Raw genomic sequence first — 11,826 nt, forward strand, 5'->3', positions numbered from 1 at the left:
GACCCCACACCCAAGAGAAGGGGTACCACAGGTAAAGCAAAAGAGCAAGGTTCTCTTGGGGACAATTGTATATTTCCAGATATCGAAAGTGATCTCTTACCATTCAACAGAACTTCCGGTCTGGACTCATACAATCTCCAAACTAATCACCAACTTGTGTACCAACCCAGGACCCAGTAGTCAATTGTGACATACAATACTCCAAAGGAAACATATATATACAAAAAAGTGAATGAGTTTTATTAAAAAAATTATTTGAACAAAGCAGTGATTTAAAAACCGGGGACAGATCCACTACACAATGCATAAAACCACAAAATATTAAACATTAAAAAGGAAAACAAAAGGGAGAGACATCAAAAAGCAGTGCACATTATTAATGACATCCTGGAATGATTGCTCCACATGGAATTCGTACAGATGCGTCGACGCGTTTCAGTGGTAAATTAGTACATTCAAACCACCTTCTTCAAGACATTAAATATGTATTGGTCTCTCTTGTTTGAAATCCCGAAAGTTCCTCTCAAGTTTCAGAGGTAGATCAGAGATTTTTATGTATCAAATTATAATTAGCAGGGCTCCTTAGGGCTCCAACGCTTAAGGTCTTGAAGAAGGTGGTTTGAATGTACTAATTTACCACCGAAATTCTTTGACGCATCGGTAACTTTACACAGGGTTGTATCCAAGGGACTTGTTCTTGTCCAATAGAAGATGTGAATTATGGACATTTATGAAATAATTGAACAAATTCCATGTGGAGCAACCATTCCAGGATGTCATTAATAATGTGCACTGCATTTTGATGTCTCTCCCTTTTGTTTTTCTTTTTATTGTTTAATATTTTGTGGTTTTATGCATTGTGTAGTGGATCTGTCCACGGTTTTTAAATCACTGCTTTGATCAAATAATCTTTTTAATACAACTCATTCACTTTTTTGTATATATATGTTTCCTTTGGAATATTGTATGTCACAATTGACTAGTAGGGTCCTGGGTTGGTGCACAAGTTGGTGATTGGTGATTAGTTTGGAGATTCTATGAGTCCGGACCGGACGTTCTGTTGAATGGCAGGAGATCACTTTAGATGGGTTATCTGTCATGTTTCGTGACAGAATGTCATCTGCCAAACTCTAACCAGGACCTAACTGTGCACTATGACACCTATTTAATATTCCATGAATTTTGTAATTGTTTTGAGGGATTCACTTCATTGAACCCCGAAATTTATAAACATCACTGAATCACTTGAAACTTGATTTAGAGTTTAGCAAACAGGATAGTCCATTTCAGAGGTGACAAAGTACCCTGTCCACCAAACTCTCAGTCTGCCCACCCAATTTAGAGTTGGCCAGACCATTCTGTTTATGCCTGTAAAGTAAGGTTTACTCCATTGATGTAAACCATTCTCCAACACCATCCAACCATCCACCGTATTTAGAGTGGGGGGGTCAAATGGCTTTTATTATTACTCTCTATCACCGCCAGGAATATCCTGGCAGTGAGGCACAGTAAAAATGAAAAAATGACATCCACCCCATGGTGCTAGGGCATTAATTTTTTTCATTCATTTCAAACAACTAACTCACACTTTGGTAGTGTGCTCTCAGAAATTAATACATCTTTATTAGTTTGTTGTAGGCATCTGTCATCAATGACAGATGTGCACCAAACTTTAAAATGGCTTTGTATGAATTGCTTTAGATGATGGTTCATTTAGATGTAGAAAGTTTGCTACTGGGCTGGTGGTGAATTCTAAATTTGATGGGCTCAGTACAGGCAGCGGGGTGGATGTAAAGTTCTTTGCCACCCTGATTTCAATTAACCCGTCCACTAAATTCTAAACCAACCCTTGGCCTTTGCTTTTCACATGAGGATGTTTTCATCAATTTTGACAGCAACACCATTCATAAGGGAAACCAATACCACCCAAGCACTTTCCCAAGTAGAGGGTTAGAAATCCTTGATGGAACTAAAGAAGAATCTGATGAAAACACTCCTACATGGGGCCAAATAACAATATGTATGTGGTAATGCTGCTTCTCACTGTCTCACCTGAAAGTCCCTGCCATGCAGGAAATGTGTGCATGCACACAGGGGAGGCACAGGGTGTGAGGTGCTTTGTTTCCTCTGCGCCAGGATTTTCATAGAGTAAGAACCACCATGAAAACCCTGGTGGAGAGGAAACTCGTAATATGCTTGGTGGGACCACGACAGTCCTGCTAAGCACATTGCGGCCTCTGGATCGCTGCACCACCTCCAGGGAAGGCGGTTCCATGGAAGCATCAGTGGTCCCATTGCCATTACACCGCCCAAGTTGTAATCGGGTGGTCGAAAGACCACCACTGCCACGCCAACATGAGTCTAGCAGTCCGAACACCGCCAGACTCATATTCAGGCCCTTAAAGATAATCTGTGCTCCCCCTCTGGTAACTTGGCACAGATTAGTCAAGCTAAGAGGCAATGTGTGAGGTATTTGTGCAACACTTCAAATAGTTACACAGTGAGAACACCACAAAAAGACCCCACACCAGTTCCAGAAAAGGTATATTATTTTTATAACTAAATGAAGACCAAAATGACAAAAATCCAATGAGGAGAAATCGAGATATGAATGTTTAATGATTAACAGTGTAAATAGATCTTAGAAGCAATAACCACCTATGGGTTTAATCTGGTCATGCCAGACCGGAGCAAATTCAAAAGTACAGGCTGGCTGCAATGGAGTGTGGGCTGGGTACAGGAGCCACGCTAGGCCCTCTGAACAAAATACCTTGATCGTGGCTGCAACAGCGAGATGCGGGGCACAGCTGAGTAATGTGTTCTGTCAGTCCCTGCAGTCAAGGTGGTGCATTGATGTTCTTCACGCAAGTATGGCAATGCATTGGTTCTCCAGATGAGGCACCGAAGCGGAAATGAGTTGGTTCCTAGTGAGATGTGCCAGTTTTCTCAACGCAGTCGAGGAGATGTGTCAATCTTCTCACACTGATATTGGTTCTTTAGGTGATGCACTGGTTCAGAGTGCAATGTTCTGGTTTTGTTCTCTTAACAACAACGATGCGTCGGTTCCACTGAAAAAGCACCTGTATCCACTTCCAATGGACCAGGCACAGGAGCAGCAGGTGAGGCTTTCATATCCATGAGTCTCAGAACAACAGGACGCAAGCCAAAAAGTCCTTGGAGATCACTCTGTGTGCCAAATGTAAGTCCAGTTAGTCCTTGGCAGAGGGTAGCAGGCAGTAAGGCAGCACAGCAGAAAAGCAGTTCTCCCAGAGCAGATTCCAGAAGAGTGACATTCTTTGTAGCAAAACAAAGCTTTTCTTCTTGGCAGGGTTTACAGGTTCAGAAGTATCTGATTTGGTGGGATCAGAGACTCTCTATTTATACCTATTTGTGCCTTTGAAGTGGGTGTGACTTCAAAGAAGGATCTTTGAAGTGTACAGAGGAATTTTCTTGCTAGCCCAGGATCCAGACTAACTACAGGGAATCAACCTTTTCTGTAGGACAGGGCACTGCCTATTCAAGTGTGTCAGCTCCTCCCTCCCATCCGGCCCAGGATGAGCCAACAGGATGCAGATGGGCACCCAGACACACCTAATTTTCGTTTATGCATGGCTGTCTATGGGGAATGCACAAAGTGAAGCTGTCACCCCGCCAGATGTGTATTGAACATGTATTGAAGGCAGTTTGCAGGTACACAAAACTTCGAAAGCAGAGAAATTCCAACTTTCTAAAAGTGGCATTTCTAAAATAGTATTGTTAAATCCAACTTTACCAATAAAGAGGACGTATCATTGCCATTCCCATGATATAAAACTCGACAGAGCTACTCCTTCTCACTCAGAAAGTACAGCATAAAAGTGTAATAAGGAAATCCCTATGTTAACCTATGAGAGGAGTAGGCTTCACAGTAGTGAAAAACACATTTAGGAGTGTTTTAACTACCAGACATGCAACACTTAAAATTACATGTCCTACCTTTTACTTACATAGCACTCTATCCTGTGGGCTACCTAGGGACTATCTTAGGGCTGACGTATGTGTAACAAAATGAGAGTCTAAGGCTTGGCAAGAGGTTTTAAATGCCATGTCGAAATGGCAGTAAAACTGCACACACAGACTCTGCAGTGGCAGGGCTGAGACATGTTTTACATTTTACTTGTGTGGGTGCAACAATCAGTGCTGCAGACCTACTAACTAGTAGTGTTTATTGAATAGGCCCTCAGCACAGGAAGTGCACTCTACTAGAGACTTACAGATATATTAAATATCCCAATTGTGGATGAACCAATGTTACCAAGTTTAGGTGAGAGGCTCAGGCACTTTAGCACTGGTCAGCAGTGGTAAAGTTCTCAGAATCCTAAGGTAAACAAAAAGACTCAGTCAAAAGAGGAGGTAAGCAGGCAGAAAGTTTAGGGAAAGACCACCCTAAGACTGTTAGGTCTAACATGCATCCCTCCCAGCTAATAGGGGGAAAAGCTACCCAACCTCTGGGAGTTCTCACCACTTAGGTGGAAACACCTGGGAATAAGATCAGCATTGGTGTGGTCTACCCCTTGTCTTTCCTCCACATTAAAGTCCATCCCCATAAGGAAATTGATGACCTCAACAAATATGGACTCTTACCCCTCACTTGCATTACCCACCTCAGGAGCCTGTGGTCTGTCTGAATCAGGAAGTGAGCCCCAAACAGGTATGGTCTCAACTTCTTCAGTGCCCAGACCACAGCAAATGGTTCCCTCTTAATAGCACTCTACTGTTGTTCCCTGTGAAGCAACCTCCTGGGGATGAAGGTCATAGGATGGTCTAGGCCATCTTCATTAAATTGTGAAAGTACTGCCCCAATGCCATGTTCTCAGGCATCTGTCTGAACAATGCAGTCCCTGGGAAAATCAGGGGCCTTGAGCACAGGGGCTGGGAACATAGCCCACTTTAGTGAGTCAAATCCTTTATTGGCATGCATCTGTCTAAATCACATTCCTGGGCTGCTTCTTTGAAGAGGGCAACAATGGTGCCATATCCTTTGACAAATGTTCTATACTACCCAGTGAGGCCTAAGAAGGTTCTCACCTCAGTTTGGGGTTTGGGGTACTCCCAGGCTGATAGTCTTTGTCTTGGTCTGGAGGGGCTGCCCACCGGGTATCCCATGTTCACTACAGATTTCTTCCCTATCTTGCACTTACTGGCCTTGATGGTAAGGCCTACCTGTTGCAGAGCCTGAAGCACATCCTGGAGTTGAAAAAGATGGTCCTTCCAGCTGCTACTGAAGACCACAATTTCATCCAAGTAGGCAGCTCTGGCTGCCCCAATTCCATACAGAACCTGGTTCACCAACCTCTGGAAGGTGGCAGGAGCATTTTGAGATTGAAGGCTATGCTCCTTTTGGAAGGACTACTAGTTGGATCTCCTGTGCTGCCCCAAACTAAACAATGACCACAGGCACCTTCTCTGCCCAATTTGTATTGCCAACAGGGCAAAGACCTGAAGAGAGGCTCACTGAGATAGACGTGGGCTTTCCCCGGCATGTATGATTTATTAAATGGCTCTAAGTTGGAGCTTGAGCGGAGGGCTTTGATGTCTTGAGCAAAAGATGTTTCTCCAATTTGCTTGTTTACTGCTTTCTTTCAGGCTGTAAGTGGGATTTCCAAGAGTCGCAGACTAGCTGCCTCCATCTTCAATCTGCTGCCCTGTGACAAACATTCACGAGGGCGGTACAAAAGGGGGTGGTGATGGACGGAGCATCTGAATCAATCAAACACTCACACCCAGTCAAAAGATCTGGGTTTAATCCATCACCGTTCTTTAGCCCACTCTGCCACCCCAGTTCAGACATGGCTATATGCAAATCAGTCTGACCCTGTGCCTCATGGGAACAGTCCAGCCCGAACTGCCAAGCCATGTCTTCACTGGGAATTTTCACCCCGAGTGGGCTGGGTATGCTCAGACGTGAGTCCCAGGCTCTCCACACCACTGGAGTCAAGCTATCCAGGCTGATGAAGGCTGATAGCCAGAAACCGGTCCTTGGATGCTTGATTCCAGTCTGGGAAAGACATGGCTTGGTAGTTCGGACTGGACTGTTCCCATGAGGCACAGGGTCAGAGCTGATTTGCATATAGCCAGTGTCTAACCCAGGGTGGTGTGGAGTGCAAAAAACTATGGATTTAGGCCCAGATCCTTGTACTGGGGTGAATGTATGACATTGTTCTACATTCTGTCCATCAACTGTGTTTTTTGCAATTTTCACCCCGAGTGGGCTGGGTATGCTCAGACGTGAGTCCCAGGCTCTCCACACCACTGGAGTCAAGCTATCCAGGCTGATGAAGGCTGATAGCCAGAAACCGGTCCTTGGATGCTTGATTCCAGTCTGGGAAAGACATGGCTTGGTAGTTCGGACTGGACTGTTCCCATGAGGCACAGGGTCAGAGCTGATTTGCATATAGCCAGTGTCTAACCCAGGGTGGTGTGGAGTGCAAAAAAACAATGGATTTAGGCCCAGATCCTTGTACTGGGGTGAATGTATGACATTGTTCTACATTCTGTCCATCAACTGTGTTTTTTGCAACTTTCTAAAAGTGGCATTTCTAAAATAGTAATGTAAAATCCAACATTACCAGTAAACAGGATTTATCATTACCATTCCTATGATCTAAAACATGACATAGCTACTCCTTCTCTTGAAAAAAAAAACATTTGGATCATTATTATAAATGTCATTGCAATAATCCATGTAAAAAAACATAATTGAATCCCTGATAACCTTCAACCTAACCCCTTACACAATTAATCAATATCACATAAAATTACCTTATACAAATTGTCAATTGAAGAGAGGCTACAGAAGAAAAGATACAAAATCAACAATCACTGTTTTTTCCTTATTTAACAGGTAGCCTGAGAATTGCCCAAAACTGGTCGCCTCTTTCTCTATCTCAATCAGGGCTGTAGCTGGATCGGGTGTCACTAATGCTATGTCATATAGGGATATAGGAGTGATACAGATATATTGTTCAAGCCTACATATTAATGGATCTTTATATAATGCAAACAATAGTGGCGAGCAGGGACACTCCTGCTAGCCCCCGAGAGATCTCAAAAGACTCTGATAACTCCACTGCAACAAACACCCTAGTTTCTGGGTTATGGTATAATGCCTTAACTGCTGGCAGAAATTCTGGCTCAATGTTTGCCCTCTTCATTACAGCCCACAGAAAGTGCCAGGCAACCCTATAATAGGCTTTCTCCGCATCCAGAATTAAAGCCAAAGGGTCTCCCTCCACCTGGGCGCCATCAAAGATGGTAATTACCCATCTAATATGATCTGTAGTGCCTCTCTCCGGCATAAACCCGTGCTGTTGCCCGGATACTACCTTGCTAATGATTGGGGATAAGCAAGAGGCCAGAATGTTCTAATATAATTTAGTGTCCCCATTGATCAGGGTATTTGGTCTGTAAGACCAGAGTTCCACTACTGGGTTATTTTTCTTGGGACAGACAATTATCTTTGCATACAACCAAGAATGAGGAGGACTAGCTCCTTTAAAGATTTGAGCAAATAGCATAGTTGCACACTCTTTTAACTCTACAGCAAATAGCCTATAAAATTCAACGAGAATCGCATTGACACCGCTAGCTTTGACTGTAAAGAGACTAGAAACAGCAGCTTACATTTCTTCCTACAAAGGGGGCCCTCTCTAAGCCCTCCTGTTCTTCTACACCAAACCTAATAAGAGGGACTGAGTCCAGATAGCTACGAGTGGCCATATCCTCACCCTTAATAGCTTCGGAATATAAAGATTGATAGTATGTTTTTGTTAGAAATGGGGGTCTCTAGTCGGCAATGGCTGGCACCATTATCCAAATAGGGACCCTTCTTCCTAAGTCAGGGCAACTGGGCCTTCCCCTTTTACACCCCCTGCTCAACCCTGTGGTAACAGAGCACAGGCAGTTAGGCCTATCTCAGAGTCAGTGTGTGAAGCATTTATGACCATGTACAATAAGGCAGTAATGATGCCACAAAAGGACATAACTTAGGTAGATATAAAAAAAAATTATCTTTATCGAACAGTTTAACTCAAAACTCTCAAAGCGTTTCAACAAATACAATTCACGTCAACCTGTAGGGACTCAAAAAGACAACAGCATATTCACTAAAGCCTGACACTGACTGAATTCAGGGCTGGGGCCTACGCGACCCGGTGCCCCACCAGATACCTGTTGTGGAGAGGGGACAAAGCATGCAGCTTCTCAAAGAAGCGGGGACAGTGACAGGTGGACTCCCAGCAACCACAAGTCTCAGAGGCTGAGGTCCACAGCGTGCACCCACAATGATTCGGGCACTCGGGGACAGGCGGGTTCTCAGCGGCAGCAGCACACAGCTGCGGCAGCTCGGACTGGTGGTGGCGATGACTCTCGTCGAGCAGCTCTGTGGTGGGTTCACAGCGGCAGCAGCTCTCTCTTAGATGCGGCGGCCCACAGACGGTAGTGACAATTCTCAACAAGGGTGACAAGGTGCGGGCGCACCTCAGCAGCAGCTCTCCTCCAGCTGCGGCAGCCCGCAGGACAAATCCCAAGGATGCAAAGTTGCCACAGGTGCAGGCGCTCAGCGGCCACAGCTCTCTTAACTGCAGCGGCCCATGGGACAAATCACGATGAGGCAAAGTAGCAATGGGTGCGGGCGCTCAATGGCTACAGCTCTCTCTTAGCTGCAGCGGCCCATGGGACAAATCGCGATGATGTAAAATAGCAAGGGTGCGGGCACTCAGCAGCTACAGCTCTCTCTTGGCTGCGGCGGCCCAAGGGGCAAATCACAATGATGCATAGTAGCAAAGGGTTCAGACACTCAGCGGCTACAGCTCTCTCTTGGCTTCGGCGGCCCATGGTGCAAATCACGATGATGCACAGTAGCAAAGGGTGCGGGCACTCAGCGGCTACAGCACTCTCTTGGCTGAAGTGACCCACGGGGCAAATCACGATGATGCACAGTAGCAAAGGGTGAAGGCACTCAGTGGCTACAGCTCTCTCTTGGTTGTGGTGGTCCACAGGACAGAGGATGATCTCAGCCTGGCTGGCACAATGGTGGACGCTCAGCCGCTACAGCTCTCTCTTAGTTGCTGCGGTCCACCCAGGTTCGGTGAAGGACTCGAGGGTGCAGATTCCGGCAGGCCCTCAGCGGTGGCAGCTCTCCCTTAGCTGCAGCGGCCTGCACAGATTTAGCAAAGGATTTAAAGGTTCAGAGTTAGGCTGGCTCTCAGCGGCGGCAACTCTCTCTTAGCTGCAGCGGCCCGCACAGGTTTAGCAAAAGGATTCAGAGGTTCAGAGTTAGGCTGGCTCTCAGTGGTGGCAACTCTCTCTTAGCTGCAATGGCACACACAGGTTTAGCGAAAGGATTCAAAGGTTCCCAGTCCGCAGTCCTCACAGTTGGACTAGAGGCTCCGGCTTACTCAACGAAGGCGACACCTACAAGTGGAATTCCTCACACGGGAATTCCGACGGCTGACGGGGTGAAGTCTAATGTCCCTGAGACAGGAGGTGCTCTCTGTTTAGGCCCTCGGGTAGTTTCTTTGGCAATTTTGGTGAAAGTTTCAAAGTCCTTTCCTTTGTTCACTCGGACAGTGTTTTCGTCTTGACATCCAGAAGGAACACACCTGGCCACAGTTCCAGTGCAGCATTTTATACCTAAAAAGTCTTTGTTCTCTAAGGTCGAAAATCACTTACTCCAGTCATAACCAGTTCGGTGGGGTCGGGGAGCACTTGGTGTATGAGGCGACATCCTGCCCTTTCGGAATGAGTGGGCCTGCTATCAGACACCCAGTGGGAGGTGGAGTCATCAGTCACCTTGCCAGGCACTGCCCTACTTGGATCAAAGGGTCACCCCTCCACACGCTCTAAATACCGATCTCTCTTTCCAGCCAGGTCTGACCCAGGTCACCCTGCTGCTCCAAAACCAGATGACCAATACACACACTTGCAACAGCCGGCAGTAAAGCTTTAGGCAAGCGCCTACCGCGTTTTCAGGAAAGGCATTTTAAAACATGTGACATCTAAACGGTCCTTATTAAATGGTGGCCCTTAATGTCCTGAGCATAAGTATATCAAACTTGAGGTACCTAGAGCCAGATAGGGTGATAGAAAGTAATCCTTATTCACACAGTCATTCGCGTTGTGGCTTCTATTAGCAGTGGCACGGCACCCAAAACTTCTACATTCAGCCAATATACAAGACAGGAAGAGTAGAGGGGAAGGAAGACCTATGCCACTGCTGCCACGTCTAAGAGTTTTAAAAGCCATCCTTGCTTCTGTGAGGTCAGAAACCATGCCCCATACAGGATCTCTTATTTCCCACACTTCACTTAGTCCTTCCTTCTGCTTCACCCTGGTGGAAAAATGACATCCAAATTGCTCACTACATTCATAGGCTTTCTCCCTCCAAACTGTGTACTTATCTGCTATTTTTGGTGCTGTAATCTCATTATTCACGGCTTTCGCTAGAGCTACCCCCAATTGAGCCTCTCAAATATTACTTTTCTGTTTTGTGACGATTATTAATTTCCTTTCTTCAGTGGCCAAAATGGTGTAAAGATCCTGCATTCTCTGTTTTTCTTTTTCCCCTTACTTAAAGTGAATTGTAAGATGTCACCCCGAATACCAGCTTTCAAAGTATCCCACACAACTTCCAAAGAGGCACTTCCCAAATTATCCCTTAGAAATGTCATTATTCATTCCCTTATGTGGAGCAAACAGTGATCATTAATTAATAGTGCTTGTTCAAAGCTCCAGTGGGTTCCCTTCTTAACAAACCCCCCATGTTTTATTTCCAGCACTAGCGAGTTATGGTCGGACATGACCCGAGGATCGATTTCGATGTCACATTCCTGCACAACCGAGTGAGAGACGAAGAAAAAATGTAATCGAGCAGGCAAATGATATGGCAAAGAGAAAAAAGTATAACCCTGTTCCTTAGGTCTCTTTGACTGCCTAACATCTGTCAACACATGGTGTTTACAAAGCCCTCTAAGAGAATGAAATATCTTCCATTTCCTTCCAGTGTATTGTACTGCTTTTCACATGACAAACTCACTGGCAGGTTAATATTCAAGCCCACACAGAAGATTATAGGTGATGGCCATAATGCTAGTTTGTTGGAGAGCCAGTCAAATGGCCCGGGGTCATCTCATATACACCCATAAACGGAGCACAAGGTACATTTTCCTGCAGTAGAGCAATATTCTACAATGACCCACCTCCTGTACCTATCTGTACCCACTTGTGTAAAAAATCCCTAATGCCCTGCATACTAGGATTGCTACCCCAAAAGTATGTGTCTCTTGCAAAGTGCCACCAACCCAAACGTATCTAGCAGTGACCATTGAGACCCCTCAATGTGCACCTCCTGGAGTCAGATAATATCAGCCTCTAGCGCTTCTAACTCAAGAGCAACTCTGGACCTCTTCTTTTTGTCATTAAGCCCACAAATATTCACAGTTGCAATTCTCAGTTTATTCGTCTGATTTTAACTCTGTCATTCTCTCAAAGCACCTATCATCCAGTGAGTTCAATCCACCCCTCTTCTTAACACAAGCCCTGCACACAAAAAGCCCCCCGACCACATACAAGCAATCAGGCAGCATGCCTCTGTCATGAGACCAGAGGGAGCTAACATCCCCCACCACACCCCGTCCAAATCTCCTGAAAAAAAGACAATATAACTGCTCAGAAAAAGAAAAGTAAGGGGCCCGATACTACGACCAGCAACTAACGTATTCCTAAAACTGCAGTCCTTAGGGGCAGGCAGCCTCATTAACCACCTAAACCAGTTAAACCTTAGCTTTA

The sequence above is a fragment of the Lissotriton helveticus genome, chromosome 8, assembly GCF_964261635.1.
Source record: "Lissotriton helveticus chromosome 8, aLisHel1.1, whole genome shotgun sequence".
Classification (NCBI taxonomy): Eukaryota; Metazoa; Chordata; class Amphibia; order Caudata; family Salamandridae; genus Lissotriton; species Lissotriton helveticus.